Source organism: Channa argus, chromosome 7 (assembly GCF_033026475.1).
Source record: "Channa argus isolate prfri chromosome 7, Channa argus male v1.0, whole genome shotgun sequence".
Lineage (NCBI taxonomy): Eukaryota > Metazoa > Chordata > Actinopteri > Anabantiformes > Channidae > Channa > Channa argus.
The window spans coordinates 21,913,576-21,931,304 of NC_090203.1; the positions used below are offsets into that span (position 1 = coordinate 21,913,576).

General features: G+C 40.0%; 1 protein-coding gene across 2 annotated transcripts in view; it reads left to right on the forward strand.

The window, feature by feature from the left end:
- Positions 1–17,729, forward strand: part of oxr1a (oxidation resistance 1a) — a 141,551-nt gene that overhangs the window by 15,605 nt on the left and 108,217 nt on the right. The gene's annotated exons all lie outside the window — the stretch shown is intronic.

The window sequence follows — 17,729 nt, forward strand, 5'->3', positions numbered from 1 at the left end:
GTGCAGGTCTCTCTTAGCTCCACCACTAATGTTGTCAGCCTGACCCCAGGTTTTCAGTTTGACACAGTCAGCCTCATCTTCCCTGTCACCAAGGGTAATTTGTGTTCTGTCAGCCATGTTTCAAAACCAGCTCCTCCCAGCTGCTGTTGGAAGCTGCCAGGACAGGAAAAGGAAATAACTGTCATGCTGGCAATGGCACCAAGATCTAGGAGAGACAGTGTGAAGGTGTCACGCTGGACCAGTAATTGCTTTCAGTGGGGCTTTTAATAAAATTACTGCAATATGTGCTGGACTCGTTAGAGGCCACGTGGTGGACTGATGATGGGTTTTTCCCGCAAATCTATCCACAGCTTTTTCATATTTAAAGTTAAATAGCAAATGTTCATCTAGAGCACTGCAAGGAAATGGGCTATATACAGGACTGTATGTGCTGCATAGAGTGCGGGGTGTCACATTATAGTGATGCACTGTGGAAAGGTCTCTTCCTGTTGTCGCGTCACCGGATGACTCATTGCAAAGTAAACAGCTTTTATTATTATGTGTCATACTCTCTCATTATGTACACATTATGTTTGTTCTTAGTATACTCTTGATGACACCATGATGACATGGCATAGACCTCTATCCACGCCCTTATCTATAAAGTGATCAATATGTCACATCCTCATCATGTTAGTTAAGCATATAATGACACGTTGGTAATTACAGTCTTAACAAACTATCAGATCTGACATTGACCCCCCCCCCCCACTCCTCCTGACCTTCATAAGAAGTAATTGGATATCTGACCGTCTGTAGCTGTGAGCTGTTGATTGACATCAAGGGGCCTTGCACTTCATTACTTATGCATGCGGTGGTAGGAGAATGGTGTCTGGGGAGTAGCGTGCATGCTGGGATGTGTTAACCCCCTGCAAAGGTCTGGTGAACCAATCACGATGAACAGTCTGCCGTGCCAACGCCACACGCTGACTCTCTTTGAACTGACCTTGACAGAAGGCAACAGTGTAAGCGGTGAATCATGTGTGTATGAAAGACATGCATTCAAAGCCATTATCTATCCTGCACTTTGAGGGCGTCACTAATGTAATATACATCAGGTTAGGCTGTGCATGATTGATTTTAGTGGAATACTAAGTGAGATTTTGCATTTAATTATAGCACAGGCATGACAAATGCTAGTTTCTGAGTGCCTGGCTGGTGTCCATTATAATCAAATAACAGGACAACTCAGCAGGTATAATCAGAATTTGTACTGTGTCTCTAAAGCAGTGCACATGGCTCATTATGTTACCTACTTCTAACTTGTACAATACACTGTGAAAGTTGTTATGAAAGTAATGGGTGAAAAAAAAACTCCAGCCCACTTTATGTAGTAGAATTCTTAGCCTTGTTTTGTGCATTCTTTGGCTTATTAGACACTTGATTGTGTATTATTGATGATAAAAGGAAATGTACGCCTTAAAAAACACACGCACAGTGGATGTTACTGTAAGTTTTCAAAAAAAAAAAAAAAAAAATCCCTGATTGATGCTCTGCTTAGTTTAACAACACAAATGGCAGCAGCGATTTGAGTCAGCCTTTGACTCTGGACATAGGAAGTGACAGCATCAGTAATAGGGAAAAGGTCATAGGTCAAATGTCATAGGTCACATTTGTAGAACTTTAGGCTGGTGCCGAGTAAGACTCGAAAAATGTGGCGCCAAAGTTATTCTACGTGCCACTGTTTGTGTAGCACAACTAAATTTCTTAGAAACTGTGCCTGCGTACATTTAGGAGGGTAAACTCCACTGTCCTCCTTACAATGGCTGTCCTGATTTATCACTCACGTTGCTTTGCCCAATCTTACTGCACAAGTCTGTTTTTGTGTACAATGGAAACATTGTTCAGTCCAGCAGCACTTACCGATTGAAGGCATTCAATTTGACCAACTTGACTACTGTATTGACTTAACACGCTATTTGAAGTGAATTTGTGATTTTGGCATGGAGGTGAGTGGAGTATTGGTCGATAGGAAGTGGCCAGAGATAAAATCATTCATACCTGCTGTGCTCTGACATGCAGATCACCGGGTGAGTATTAACGACACTGGGCTTAACAACATCACAATCGCTCAGTTTTGTGGCTAAGTTGACACTGTTTTTGTCGTATTTATTGCGGATGAAGCATGGTTACACCTTAATACAGGTTGTAGAATCCTGGCCTCGGGATCTATTCACTAATCATCTCTATGATAAACCCCATCACCATGACAACAGCAAAGCACTTTATGTTGTGGCTTTCTAAAGCGCATGGCCTCGGTTCGATTCAAGTGTACTCCACCAACATTCGTGACAGAGTGTCTCCTCCTGATTTTATCAGAGGAAGGTCCAGATTGGCCCTCTTTCAGTTGTGATGAAGAAAGTGTTGCAAAATAGCAGGCTTGGCCTCTTTCACCCAGTAGATTTTGTAAATATTGGGCCCTCTGCTTGTATATAACCCATCAATATGCTCAATAGATTTTATTTTGATGTTGTTTGGAGTTGTGAGGGGAAAGGGGCAGTGGTAAGAGTAGCTGTGGCACTCTAACAGAATGACAAAAAGCCTATGACCAGTCTTATTGCAGACACCAAAGATGCCTCAAAAGATGAGACCTCAAAATGTTGGAATAGCATTTAGTGATGTTTTCAGCAGCTGTTGCTGCACAAAAAAAACAAACTGCTTTGTATTTCTGCACCACCCTAGCTCGCTTAACACGCTAGCACTTATTGTTAATTTCCATTAGGTGAAAATGAACATTCACCAACATGTGCATTGCATTATGCAGATTTTCAAGACATAAGAAAACAGACTAAACAATAGATGGCAAATAATTTGTTATATCACATCCACCAGCTTGTTGCTTTTTTATTTTGACTTTGTTATTAGCAGATTTTTGGCAGAGAATCTCGTGTCTGTGTGTGTTTCAGTGTTTCAGTGACCCTTTAACATTTCAAATAACCGTTAGATTCATTGTGAATGTATTGTGCATATATTTATTAGTTTAGGTACTGTATGCAGGAAACCCATTCTAACCACTGTAGCAGGAATAAGTTAATAAATTGCATACCTCACAAGATGGCGCCCGCATCAAACAGCATTTAACACAGATGTAGTTCACATTCTTCGTACACAGTACATATATGTTTTTTATTACTGGTCACTATTTGCTGGCACTGGGTAATCGAAGTGAGTTGTTGGTGATGGGGTGTAGCACCACAGCGTCAACACTTAGAAACAATAGATTGATGCTTCAGGTCAGGGTTTTTTTTTTTTTTTTTAGGATGCGACATGCATTGTTTCTCTTTGATGTGTTTTTTTTTGTCCCACCCACCACCTCCTCCTCCTCCGTTTCCCACCCTAGAACTTGTCACTCATTTTGACGAGCTGTCCAGCTTTAGCTAGATGCCATAAATCTACAAGAAAAACAGAAACAACAAAAATGTTCTCGTCGTGTCGTGTCATGTTTTTTTTTTTTCTTTTTTTTTTTTTTTTCTGTTGTTGATTTGACCTTTTTGTGCTTGACAGCTGGATGATGATAGTGGGTGCTATACACCTCAGGAATAGAATCTATCTACATGTGACACATGTGACTCATAATATCAAATGCAGTCTAAAACTTGTTGCTATTTCAATGTGTGAATTGGTGCATGTTGTAGCTTTTAGAAAGTATAAGAGTAATTAGGGATGCAGATAAATGAAGCAATGCTGTACACATCCTCAGGAGGCTTAATCATTCAAAATGTACAGTATTTCAGGTGAGTGTGCAGAGGTTCGATGTCACCAAGTGAAAGTGGGGAAAATGAGCCTGCAGGGCATGGGCACCAGCTAATGAAATTTTGATGCACCTTTATTTAGAACCATATTTTGCAGGATTACGTTCCAGGCTCTGTTTCAACTCCCGTGGCCAGCTTTCACCACAGCTGGGGGTGGCAGGCCTATAGTTGCAAAATCCAACAAAAATAGGAAATTTCCCCACAAGTTTTTGCTTAGACTGTCTTCCACCGTCTTCCATCATTTAGAAGGCATCGCTTCTAATCTGACTCACTTTTATTTTTCTTCCTTTTCCCACTACGCTCTCTTAATCAATGAAGCAAGATATGCAGCGGGTTGGTCTGTGTGTCCCCCTCGATTAGATTAGATTAGTGCTTTCATCACCTGTGGCCAGATAAGAAATAAAGTGACGGGGAACCATTTAAATGACTGGGGAGTGCTGACAGCTTTACTCTAGAATAAACACTTGATGAACTGTGCATGTTTGATGATATTTCTGCTGCTCATATACATTTGTATCCTAGAGCTGATATGAATACATCTCAGGGGTTGCATAATTGGGTTGTCTCAGTGCATTGAGTGTTTATAGTAGAGCTGCCTGACTAACAGCTTGAAGATATCAATTCAAGGCTGTTTCACATCGTTGCCGTATTTCTCCACTGCAACTGTAGCAACAAAAAAACAAGTATATGTTAATCCATATTTTAATCTATGTGACAAATGGCACAGAAGGAGAGTAGCTGAAATCAATGTGCTTCATACTGTATATAAAATCTAGGGTGTGTGTGAGAGACAAAAGTAAAGTGCAGTGAAAGAAAAATCTTGTTAGCATCCAAAAAAAAAAAAGTGTCAGAGTCATGGAAAACCGGGAATAGTGGGGAAGAAGAAATACCCATCCACAGTTTTGACAAAAACGCTGAGCTTGTACCATTTAAAAAAAAGCTGTGCAGGCTACTGTAAGGAACCAAATTAACAGCTCCAATGACAGCGTATGCAAATGCTTCACCTTGAACATTTTACTCTACTATACAACCACCTGGTAACTTGAAGAGGCTACATTCTTTGGCTACTTTGAAATTTCTTTTCATATTGTCACAAACACAATATGTACAAAACATCAGAACAAGACAGATTTCTACACGTATTGTCATTATTAATTACCTTTTAATTTCCCAATTACGTTTGCTCACCTAATAAATTTGATCAATTAAATTCTATCTATACAATACAATATAAGCCCTAAATGCTTATAGTGTCTCAAAGCTTAAGCTCACATCTTTAGACAGCTTGTTCTGGCTGATCAACAGGACTAAAGCCAATTAACTCGTGAACTAATCTCAGTACAAAAACCCAAGCATAAACCCTAAGTATGGAGCTCACACCATAGTCCCTGGCACATGATGAATATGCATGATTCAGTCAGTACAGTCAACCTGGCCCTTTGGCCTTCTTCCTCATTACGACCCTCTCTCTCCCTCTCTCTCGTTCCCCAATTCTATTCGTCATCCTGCTAGATGGGATGGTTTGCGCCGCAGGAGGTGACTGACCTGGGGTGAACACAGACGAAGAGTCAAATTAACGTTTTATTGCTTTTACTCACATTGAAGCCCCAGCAGCAGCAACAGCAGCAGCAGCAGTTTCAATGTCATCCAGAGGGTAAACGCTGCTCAACCAGAGGGAAACCAGTGAAACCTCAACAGACCGCACACGTTTACATCTGCAGCACTTGCAAAGTTGGTGTTTATTTTAGATTTTCTATGTGTTTTATTTTCTTTGTAATGTCTGCATTATCTCCGCTCCTGCTGCCTTTTTATCACTGAGGGTACAGTATCACGTCGTGCAGTAGTGGTGAGAAAGCAGCAGAGACAGCACCTTCGGGTGGTAGGATGGGTTTGTTAAGCATGGTAATTCACTGTGGGTGGAAAATTCTGGAGGAAAAAAGTGTTACCACTTCAAAGATAGCACACATCTGTAACTTATTCCATATCTTAAAGGACAGATAAAGAATATATAAATAGTTAGCCCGGACAAAACCGCTTGAAACAGCCAGCAGTTACGAGCCAGATATGCATGTACAGCTATCTCCCACTGCCATTGCATCTAACTTGCTGACTGCTGTGACATTTCTTTTTTGTGATCATGAAAAAGTTCAGTGGCTGAATTTATTGTTGCAGGGCTTATTATGATGAATGTGGTCTGAGCTCATCCTTATCTAGCAGAAAGCATTAAAACATGAACATTGTCCTAGACGGACCGACTGACAATGACATCTAAGGACAACAACACAGGTTAAGGTGACCCCAGTCAAAGTTATTTAACGGTGGCTGTTGCAGTATGTAAAATAAATGGGAATATAAAAAATAAAGTGCTGATATAAATATCAAACTGAGCAGTGTAGGTGAAATCCTTTTGACATGTATGACAAGTATGAAATATAGTTTGCTAGGTGGCAGAAAATTCCTACAGAAATCAGCGCACTGACACCTTTTCATGGGAAGTATTAGGAAGGAGTGAAGAAGGTGCCAGTTCTGCTCACTTTACACAGGTTCACAAGAAGGTTATGGTAGCAGCGTCAATGAGACGCCAGTGCTCTTCGGCCTCCCACGCGAAGCCGTGTGTTCACTCCACTTTACTCTATTGTATAGTGTGTAGTGCCTTTTTTTTTTCCCCTCCTTCAGCTTAAAAGTAGTGCAACTAAAGTGGTCTGCAAGGCTATAGAGATTGTATGACGTACTTTAGTTTGGCTCTTGTTACAGTATGCAGAGGAAAGATGTAAGAAGAGAGCTTCTGGTTTAAACCTACAGAGACTGGACAGTTTTTTTTTTTTTTTTTTCTAAAAGTAGTAATAGAGACCAAAACAAATGTGCTGCAGTTTAATTGGAGAACAATTAAAGTCAGTTCTAAATGTGGGAATAGGCTTCATAAGTGATTAAGGAGACTTGTGTATGCTCACTGAATATGAAGTCACAGCTAGTAGCCGTAAGCCACAAAAACAGAAACTGACGACAAACAGTTAGCCGGGATTTAGCCTGGATAGCTACGTATTTCTGCTTTTATTGGAAAGACCCAAGTTAAGAGCAGACAGGGGGAGAAGTGATGGAGCATGTCACAAAGCAGCTCCCCAGCCACACCTGAATCCAGCACACTACGGTTATGTTTTTGTGTATATACGTGCACTTCCAGATACTGCATATTCCTCTTATTTTTAAGTTCCACTGGAGCATCTCTAAATGACTTCTGACAAATCTACTCAGTGCTACAGAGGCATCTTAAAATAAACTGCCCTTTTCCCTCCGCTGAATTCAAATCACATCTCTCCCCTTTCCTGAGCTCGGTTGCCTAAGGTTTGGCCTGTGACTCATCACAAAGGAAGTTAGATAATGTGGTGGTGCCCTGAACAAAACACACATGCATACAGAGGAAGAAATTTAATACTGGAGCAAAGAAATGAGGTCAAGTTCAATAACTGAGTCGTCTGTGGACATTATGTGAATGCAAATGGGGTGAGACTGCCATACAGCAAAATCAGAAATAAGATGGTAAAAAGGTGGTGCACTGAAGAACACGTAACGATAAAAACTAGTCTCAGTGTGGGTTATTATTTTTCATAGCTGATATATTGAAGTACACAACAGCATTTAGATGATTTTTAAAGTAGATCTAAAGTCATTTCATTTTAGATCATCATTTTATATTTATGTATAATACCAAAGTTAATAACCTTTGTGTCAAATTAATAAAATTTATCTTTTATCGTTTATGATGTAATAAATTATGAATCTGTTTAGACCTAATTCTTGGTGTTTGCAAAAATAAAGTGAAATATCATCCAGTATAAAATACTAAAAATGCTGTTTGCACATTAGAAAGAACCAATCTGCATGTGAAATGATACAGTACAGTATGTATGAAGGACATGTCACTTAACAATTATATATTAACATAATCAGTGATTAAAAGCGAATTAAAAGATGATAAGAACACAAACATTAATTCATCAGTAATAATAAAGTGTCTCACTGGTATCTCTTCCAAAGACACCATTAATTAGATTTAATCTGGGTGAAATACAGCAATCAAAGTGTATTATGTTCTCTAGTAGTTTACGTTATGTAGTGCATAGTGCAAAATACATTGTATTGCAGTTACAAAAAGCATGAAATACTTTTATTAAATCATGTTACAGGAGAGATGCCCCTCCAGTTCCCAGTTGTCAAAGCAAATCTTTAAATCTGTGAGCTGTATTGCTGGAAAAAAAGAAGCAATTTGCCAGTGGTATATCTGGATAAAGAGCATAGGAGCGACATTAATCAAACATGAGCTGGTTGTAGATGAATTCCTGATCTGCTTTATGTGTTCTTCATGAATTGCCTAGTGTTCTGCTGTGCATTTTTCTCAAAACCTTAGACTAAATCTCCCCCTATGGGGCTAGTAGCTTTTCTTTTCATTTTCACAAATGCTGCCTTTGCACTGGCATCATTGTGTACATGGGCATGAGAGTCATATGTATTGCATGCATGTGTGCAGCACTCGAAACACATCCAAGCAACTGCTTACATCAAAGTCTAATGAAATGTATTTCACTCCCCTAGCCTGTGAGTTATGAGCTCTCTGCAGTCTGATTGCAGCTTGGGATATGTTTACAGTATCAGGGTGCTGATTAAGTGCTAAGAAGGGTGTTCTGCACCGGCCACAGCTAAATTAAAATAGGGAGGTGAGATTGTGCCTGTCATCACCAGCTTTAACACTTCACACAGGAAAGGTGATCTGCCACAGAGTCACTAGCAACTGCTTGGTAAACTGGTTATGTTTATGTTAAATTAGCAGTATTGCACTTTTAGAAAAGCTGAAATCACAGAAATCCCAGGAATTCCCAGTTTATTATATATTTCTGAGAAGTGATGTAGTGCTTTACAATTAGTGCAAACCCCTTTTCTCAAACTGTGCTTATCCAGTCATAGCATGGCAGCTGTAACTGGGCACAGGAGGCAGTTTATACATGAGCAAAAATGATAAGGAACGAGTGAAGACACGCTAATGATGCTAAGTGCTGCTTATGTTGACCCTTAATAATAATGGCCAAACGAACGGGAAGTTATTTACAATTTTCAATTCTGGATATTGGTCATTAAATACTGTCACAAGTTTATGAGTAGTAGAAATGCAGATAATCGTGTCATTATGTGCTGTATTTTGCAGACACAGAGTTACAGGACTTTCTCCCAGACCACAGTAGGACAATTTCACCCACTGGCTCATACTCATAATACAAGTCAGAGCTTTATAATAAAAATGTGAATTGTGTTTTCAAAATTAGAGTTTTATAGTTGGCTTGTTTTGGTTGGCAGTTCATGTTTTGCCATAGTTGAAATTAAATCTTTACACTTCCACGAGCGTTAACATACTACACAGGTCATGAACAAGGTTTTTTGTCATTTTCATTGTAAGTGGGCTAAAGCACTTCATTAAAAGTATTTTTAACAGAACTGTAAATGCTGTAATTTAATTCTTATAATAAACCATGTAACTTGGATGGATGCGATGCTGGGGTGAGCACAGTGCACATGTCTCCCGCTCAGGGAGTTTGTTCGTTTGCTCAGACACATGAAAAATTAGAGGGAACAATGGTTGCAAGTCAATCATGGATAGATGTGAAACATGCATGAATCCCTTTTAAAGTACAGCAGTAAAGTCAACAGTTAAACAGTCTGTGTTATAGCCTAGTCTTAATAAACATTCTGCATGGCAGCCCGCACACGTACGTACTGTCACACTGTACAGTTGTCTGCATAAATGGAGCGTCACGTAATAATGTCGACATCTGGCTGAGTAATGGCAAGTAAGGTTCAGTCCCTTGTGGCCATAAATGTTAAATAGTATAGATCATGATACTGTTGCCTTTTCCTTTAAAGGCCCCCAGTTGTTACAAGCCTTGTTAAACTTTACGAAAAAGCCGACCTACACTTTAATGACTGCTGGGAAAATGGAGAAGTCAGACCAGACTCTCAGCTGATCTCCATAATCAGCCTCCCCAAACAGAGGCTGGTCTCAAGGAATAGAAAATGACTCACAGTGTTCAGTCTTCACTGTCACTCGCATCATTATGTTTTCTACGTCTGCACTTGCCCTTGTACAGTATAAGTGTTCAGTAGTTGTCTTTTGGCGTTTTGTGCTTGGATCCTTTTTTGTTTTCATTGCTGTTCACAGGAGCAATCCTGTTGACACCCCCAAAAGGATCAGGATTACATTATATAAGCAAAATAATAAGTACATGAATGGTCTAATTGCACCCATTATTCCTTAAAGGCTTTCTTTAAAGTGTTATTCCCCGTCTTCAGGGATCCGCTTTCCGTTTCCTCAAAAAGCATTAGGGAGCTTGCCCAAAGGTGGGCCATAACGCCTAGCTCATGGTGGGTGTTCCAGTTGACTTCTGAAGTGACTGTTTGATGAGGTTGAGGGCTGTATGTCTGATTCCAAATATTTGAATTGCCTCCCACATTCCACTCGGATTTTCTCAGAGATTCAAATGGATCTGGTGCCGTGCCCATTCAGAGACTGAAGCAGCTGTGCAAGATTTTATTAGTCAGCTGAGAGAGAAAAAAAACCAACAACAACTCTAAAACCAACATATGTTTTTTGCCCAATGTGAAAAATGTTCCTCGCAGCAGGAGCTTGAATGCTGGCTTTACTCGCTGCTGATTTATTTGAACAAAATGTAAGTCCCCACAACAAACTGCCTAATGGGAGCACAGTATTTCATAAGAGAAAGACGTGAAAGAGAATGGGAGATCGGGGTATTTTTTTAACGTGCTCTGCTTCGACTGGTCACTCTTTTTTCTGTCTCAGCATAAACTAGATAACATCCAAACTAATTAGGGAAAACCAAGGCTGCGGAAGTCGGCTTGTCTGACCGTTTCCTTCATGTCTGGAAGTGAACTTTCTGTTTTGATTTCTGCTCATAATAACAAGATAATCATAATACCATCTTTTGCTCTCGCCTGGCTGTAGCTGAAATTCTTCAGAGGGTATTTGCATAAAGTTTAACCTTTCTAAATTTCTACTTGTAGTGTAGCTGGGCTCCTGTTGAATCTGTCTCTCTATGTGAGGCGTACACAGTGGCAAATCCAGCTTTTTATTAACAATGAGTGGGCGGCTGCTGCTGGTGCAGGCTTTAGTATGTGTACATGTGGATACCCCCGAAAGGATCGAGGCTCTTTGATAGCCAGTCAATCACCTTGTGCATGGGGGGCTTAGTCATGTTAAAACAGGGAAGGATTCTTCCTGAATTGCCTGGATACATGTTTTTATTGTAAATATTACGTTGAGTTAGGTACTATTTGTAGTGTGTAGTTACAATTTTTTTTTTTTTTTTAAGTGGAGCTTATGGACAGAAAACCAGATTGTTAAAAAAGGTGCCAGGCAAATGTGTGTGGACTGGCAGGTGAAGAACTGTAAGAAAAGGGCGGTTTTATTTCTAAATGTTACCTGTGTCACTTAAAGGGTTAAAAAACTATAGCATTTAGCTTCTTTTCCATGTCATTAACACAAGCATTATCTTTCAAATGCCATCTTATTTAACCCGCTTTCCCCCATCACCACCACCCGTACATACAAGCACATGCAGTTGGTGTGTCGTTGACAGTCGCCATAACAAGGCCTGATTAATGATGCGTTTTCTGACCCCAGAGCAGGGTGCAGAAGCGAGATGCTGAAGGCAATGCAGTGAAACCAACAAGGTTTTTATGGTAGCTGCTGTGAAAAGGGCAATTTACCTTCAAGCAAAGTTGATTATGTAACAGCTGCAGGACAGTTGTCCTCAGAGTGATACCATCCAGAGGACACTGAGCCACGCTTTTGTGCTTTTAAATCTCTGTGACATAATTTTAGAATATTTAATGCGCCACATAGAAAGAGATTGTGTTAGCAACATATAATGTTTTATTATTAATTTGACAAATCATACTTTCTAAAATCACAGCGTTAACAATTACAAATACTTTATTCTGCTAGCAGTATGAAGGAGGTCAAAAGGTCGTCTTGTTACAATTTGTTTGTATAGAAGGTGACAACTGGAGGCACGACTGGCTCTGCCAAGTGTGACAGGAGAAGGATTGCTTCTGAGAACCTCCCTGTGGGGAAGAACACTTAATTTTAGCCAATACATGTTGTCTGCACTTCCTCCCTTACTGATTTACTACCTGGATCTGGTCTGAAGATTTTTCATTTATTAATTAATTAATTTATTTTTTGATAACCCTGACCCAGGGGTAATTGTTTCTGCTAACAAAGTGTAAACAACACATGGAAGAAATGAGTGGACCAGAGATAACTGTGAGAAGCGTGTTCCTCACCATCCATCTCACAGTCAGCCCCCTGTTCGGTGTCACACAGAGGCAATGGAAGCAAACGGAAGACCTGAGCAGTCATGACCCACAGCTGTCAAGAAGAGATGGTATCACCGCTAACACTGTGTGGTATTACGTTTGCATCAGCTCTTTATCACAGGATCCAGATAACATCAAACGTTTTGCCAGCGGCAAATTTAAATGCTAATGTACACGTGGGTTTTCTCAAAAGAAGGGTTTTTACTTTGTAAGAAGAAACTTGCATTGTTTGAGCGTCTCGATTTTTGCTTTCAGGTTAACATCTAATGTAACCATCAGCATATCGGTGCTAAAAAATGAATTTAACACCATATAAATTGTATTTAAATCCACAAACAGCCTGAAGTCTGAAATATAAAGGTTTAGTTAACCTTCCTAGGTTAGATAGGCATCATGGGTTTATTGTTTTCAATATACTTTTTGGGAGTTGTTACTACTCACAGGCACTCGGCTCTAATACTGTCTTAAGGGTCTGGCATGGCGCCTGGCTACTGATCCCCAGGTCCTCCACAGCCCTGCCGTGAATGTAGCTGCAAAGCTCCTGGACAGGTCTTTGCTCTCTGGCCCCTCTGTTGTACTTTCACTGCAAACTCAGCTTATTGCACTTTATTTCTCTCAACGGCTTCGCGCACAGTGTGACTGTGAATCCACAAAGAGGAGTATTACCGCACAGTAATATTACACTGAGCGTGCACTGCAGTGTGCACAGAATTGGACAACCGTATCAGATCAGGCCTTGTGTTGGTATTGGCTACTTCCAATTGGACTGTAAGCAGTTTGTCCAGTCCACCAGTCTTGGCGTTCCAACTCTCCCTGTCAGCGGAGTTCGGCCAAGACCTGCTTCCTCTGTCCTAATGAGGACGCCTTGTTCAGGCAAGGTCACGATGGTCATGTTGTTCCTCTAAGCCCTGAAATGGGTAGTAGACTTCTGTCTATAGTGTCTGTCTTTATTTATAGATCCATAGATGGCTACCATTTGTATCAGGGGTACTAAATGTGGATCTCATAGTTTTATAGGTAGATGGGTAAAGTGGTATATGGGAATGCACTTATAGATGGATACATGTGTACTGTATATATGTAGATGGTATTCAGGTAGGGTTAGTGGCATTTATAGCAGAAAGCCGGCAGCACACAGGCAGAAATCTGTCAGTGAAGAAACTCTTATACTTGTTTGTGAGCAAAGCACGTGTGTATTGCTGTGTGTATTTAGGCTCTCTCTCTGTCTCTCTCTGTCTCTCTCTGTCTCCTTGTCTCCATGTCTCCTTCTCTTTCTTTCAAGCACACACACACCGACACACACACACACACACACACACACACACACACACACACACACACACACACACACACACACACTCTCTCTGCTTGGATTCCCAGAGCCGAACTGAGAGGAACTCTAGGTGTGTAAGGCAGTGGGTCAGTGGTTCGATCCCCGGTCCCGGCTATATGTCAAAGTGTCTCTGGGCAAGACACTGTACCCCATTCCTATCCCCAGCTGTGCAGTGCCGGCCCAAGCCCGGTAGAAATTGGGGAGGGTTGCGTTAGGAAGGGCATCCAGCACAATAATAACTGTGACATGCAGATACTATGATGCGGACAATGATCCGCTGTGGTGACCCTGAACTCACGGGAAGAGCTGAACGGACAAGGCAAAAATACAAACAAGTTATCTTACACAGCGCTTCAAAAATCTTTCACAGTCTTTGACTGTGAAGGGCATAGCACATGGTTTATTATAGATTTGCTTGCTCGGTTGCAGCACTCAGTGCAAGAATTTGCTTTTTGTTATACTTAGGTTTGTCCTTTTAATTTTTCACCCAGGTGTAGGTATATAGGTGCAAGCTACGACTGCGCGGGAATGGACAGGAATGAGTATGACAATAAGCTTTAAAAAATAAAACAGAAAAGAGACAGACACACTTGGTTGTATATTGTGATTACTACTAGAGTCTAGTGGATAATTGCAATCAACATCTTTTCATTTGGAGGCAGCAGAATCCCAGGGGTTGAGTCGTGTTAAAAACGTATCTAGCTGGCCAGGGGTATCTCTGCACACTGCAACTACTTTTCTAAAAGATGCAACAAAAGGGACACTCTTCATCTGGCCTTGTTATCCTTGACATGTTTGACATTTGAAACTAACATATACTCCAGTGTAGTCATCGCAGTTGCATAATATCCACTCTCAGGCTGAAAGCCCAAGGATACTGGACCACAATTATTGTGAAAGGTCATTTAGTGTAGCAGAATACGGTGCATCCACTTCATTGCATACATAATTCAGGAGAACGGGCTCAGGGGTAGAATATATTTTCTCGTAGACTCTGTTGCCAGCCAGACATAGTGGAACTCATTCAAGCCTCTTTTGCTGTTTTATTGACATAAGTTAGTTTCTGGTTAAGTGTTAGGGGAGACATATGTTGCTGGGCTGAGGGCAAACGTCTGTAGTGTTTGTTAGCCACATCAAAATCCAATGGGTGAAGGGCGCAGTTGGAGCCATTTGAACTGCCTTATTCACAGTTTGCAAGAATGTATAGCCCCCACTTCTCACAGCACTTACAGTAAACCACTGAACTCTGTCTACAGATCATTTTTGACCCTTACTCAAAGAAAAGGCACATTGAGCTGTTAAATAATCACGTTAAGTGCAGCTGAAGCTGTTTTCATGTGCTGGCAGTTACAGAGACAACACAATAAGTGTGTGTATATACACACACACACACACACACACACACACACACACACACACACACACACATACATATATATATATATATATATATATATATATATATATATATATATATATATATATATATATATATATATATATATATATATATATATATATATATATATATATATATATATATATATATATATATATATATTCTGTTATTCCTATGAAATACATACAATTACAGTTATCTACTTATAGTTACTACTGCATGTTTAATACTTTATTGATTTTTAAATTTGATTGATTTTAATAGTCTAGAGAAATGGTATCAAGGCTCCAGAGCTCGACAGGAAACATTTCAAATGTTAATTTGTGTCATTCAAATTGATTAGCTATAAATTATTCAGTGATTTCAGCTGCTAATGAAGATTCGTCTCTGGGTGTACCTGTGAGAAGTGTATGTGTTCGACGTGTGTGTGGCTTGTGTACACAGGAAAAAAATCACACCTAGAGATCCTCTCAGTTCTACCCTGACGTGTGAGTGAGAGGGAATCCAAGCAGAGTGTGTCTGTGTGTGTGCTTGAGAGAAAGAGAAGGAGACATGGACACAAGGAGACAGAGAGAGACAGAGAGAGAGCATAAATACACAAAGCAATACACACGTTTTACTCACAAACAAGTATAAGAGTTTCTAGAAAAGATTCTTCACTGACAGATTTGTGCCTGTGTGCTGCCGGCTTTCCGCTATAAATGCCACAACAATTGAGCATCTCCCCAGTTACCCCAGGGACACATGCAGTATAATCTCATATGTGTCCTCTGTATGATGAACATGACTGCGTTGTCACTGAGCATCTTTGTTCCCAGCTGTCAGAGTGCAGCAGCACATGGAGACATTACATCATTGGTCCTGCACTTTGGTGTATATGTGTGTGTGTGTGTGTGTGTGTGTGCATTTCTCTTTTTTATAACTTTAGCTTGAAACGTGTCATTTCTTAGAAGGGTGGTCAGATGACCACAACATCTGTGTGTAGAAACTGATTAATGATGTAATTGGTATGATTTTTACTCCACTGTCGACACTTTGTGTTGTGATAAAGATTGTTGAAAGTGTTACAATTCCAGCTTATTGCCTGGCAATATACTATATAGCTCCTGGAAAAAAAACTGTTACTGTACTGGATTATGCTACACAGCAGTTATTTCATATTTTTTTCAAACATGTTTAAACATTTACTGCAGAATGGTTAATATATTGAATATTGGATCACAGTTGTTATTGGATCATGCCACCCTTACTAATAATTACTGTAGATATTCTAATTAGAGCCCTTACTGATCTTGACAGGGTGAACAAACCTGGTAATGTTGTTTGTACTTCCTCTGGTAACAATAAAGCAAAACACGCCAGATAAATGAGGATAAGAGTCATTTGCCAGGAATTGTTGACTTAGTGGCTGTTGTGGTCATTGTTTTTAGATGCTGTCAAGGATTACTCTGGTTTCCCGTGATGATGTAAGCCTTTTCTAAATATAAATCTGACAGGATTAAACTCTGGTTTCATCATGAATTTTGATGCATAACTACTTATGTAATGTTTCCATGGGTCTTGCCCCTCCCCCCCCTTCTTTAAAGAGAGATTATTTTAAAATCTTATAACAAATATTTTATAACTACAAAAACACAAATGTCTGATTTGAAGTGGGTACCACTAATATAGATAAACATAATTTATCCTTGGAGTTTAACATTAAAAAAAAACAGGAAGGGAAGAAATATGACAGTAAAGTCAAGAAGTTACAGATGTTACTGGTGCAGCTACATTTCATCATGAAGTTTACATATTTTTAATTTTGTGTCAAGACAAGAATTCTGCCCACCAAGTGTGTACGAGCTACATGCATGCCAACCATCACCACAAACATCAGGATGTAGCCAGATCTCTTTCTATAACACCGAAGTATGACATGAATCATATACATATCTACAAAATCAGTGATTTAACATTACTAAAGGACCGTGTTTGGCACCTGTGTCACTTCTGACCACACCCAGTACAATTAATGTAAAACAGTTTAAATCTCTTTACAACTTAATGCAACAGTTTAGTCATCTCTATGTGAAATACTTTAGCATCGCATGGTTCACAACCGAATGAAAAATACAATTTATGGATGCCGCGGATTTTCTTTTCCAAGGTGCCATCCTGTTGTAACACTTCCAGCAGTGAAGAGATATCCCCTAGTAAGCTTTGCAAGTAGTTCTTTATTGTAATTTGATAATAACTAATTCCTTAACGGTTGTACAGAGTATGAAGGAGTGTAACAGAGAGAAGAGCAGGGAGTAGGAGCGGAGTGGACTGATCGGGAGTTTGATGCTGTTTTTTGCTAGTTGTAGCTTTAATCTGTAGCTTTTTTGCCCAAATATTTTAGTTTGTGCAGGGAGGCTCGACACCTGAGGGCTACACCGGATCTACAGATGTATGGATAATATAGAGTCAAAATCGTCGAGAGAGGGGTGGTATCATAGATAGATAGATAGATAGATAGATAGATAGAAGTTACTGCTGTATATGGTGGATATTTAGAAAAATAATCACAAACAACAGGGTCCAGTTCTGCTTGCTTTCTGTTGGTGATTCACCACTGATCAAACTGTTTCCTCATGTAGAGTCAGGCAAAGTAATCCTTGGGAAAAGGAAATGTTTTTTATTGTCTGACACTGTGCATTTGTTCACATTTTATTCCTCCCCCCGCCCCCTCCACCTAAGTCTACTTCTTCCTCAAACTCACATCCTAACAGGTAAATCAGTATTCTGCAGAGCTCGTCGGTCAGGAAGGCATTAGAGTGCTCAGCCATTTTTTTACCCTCTG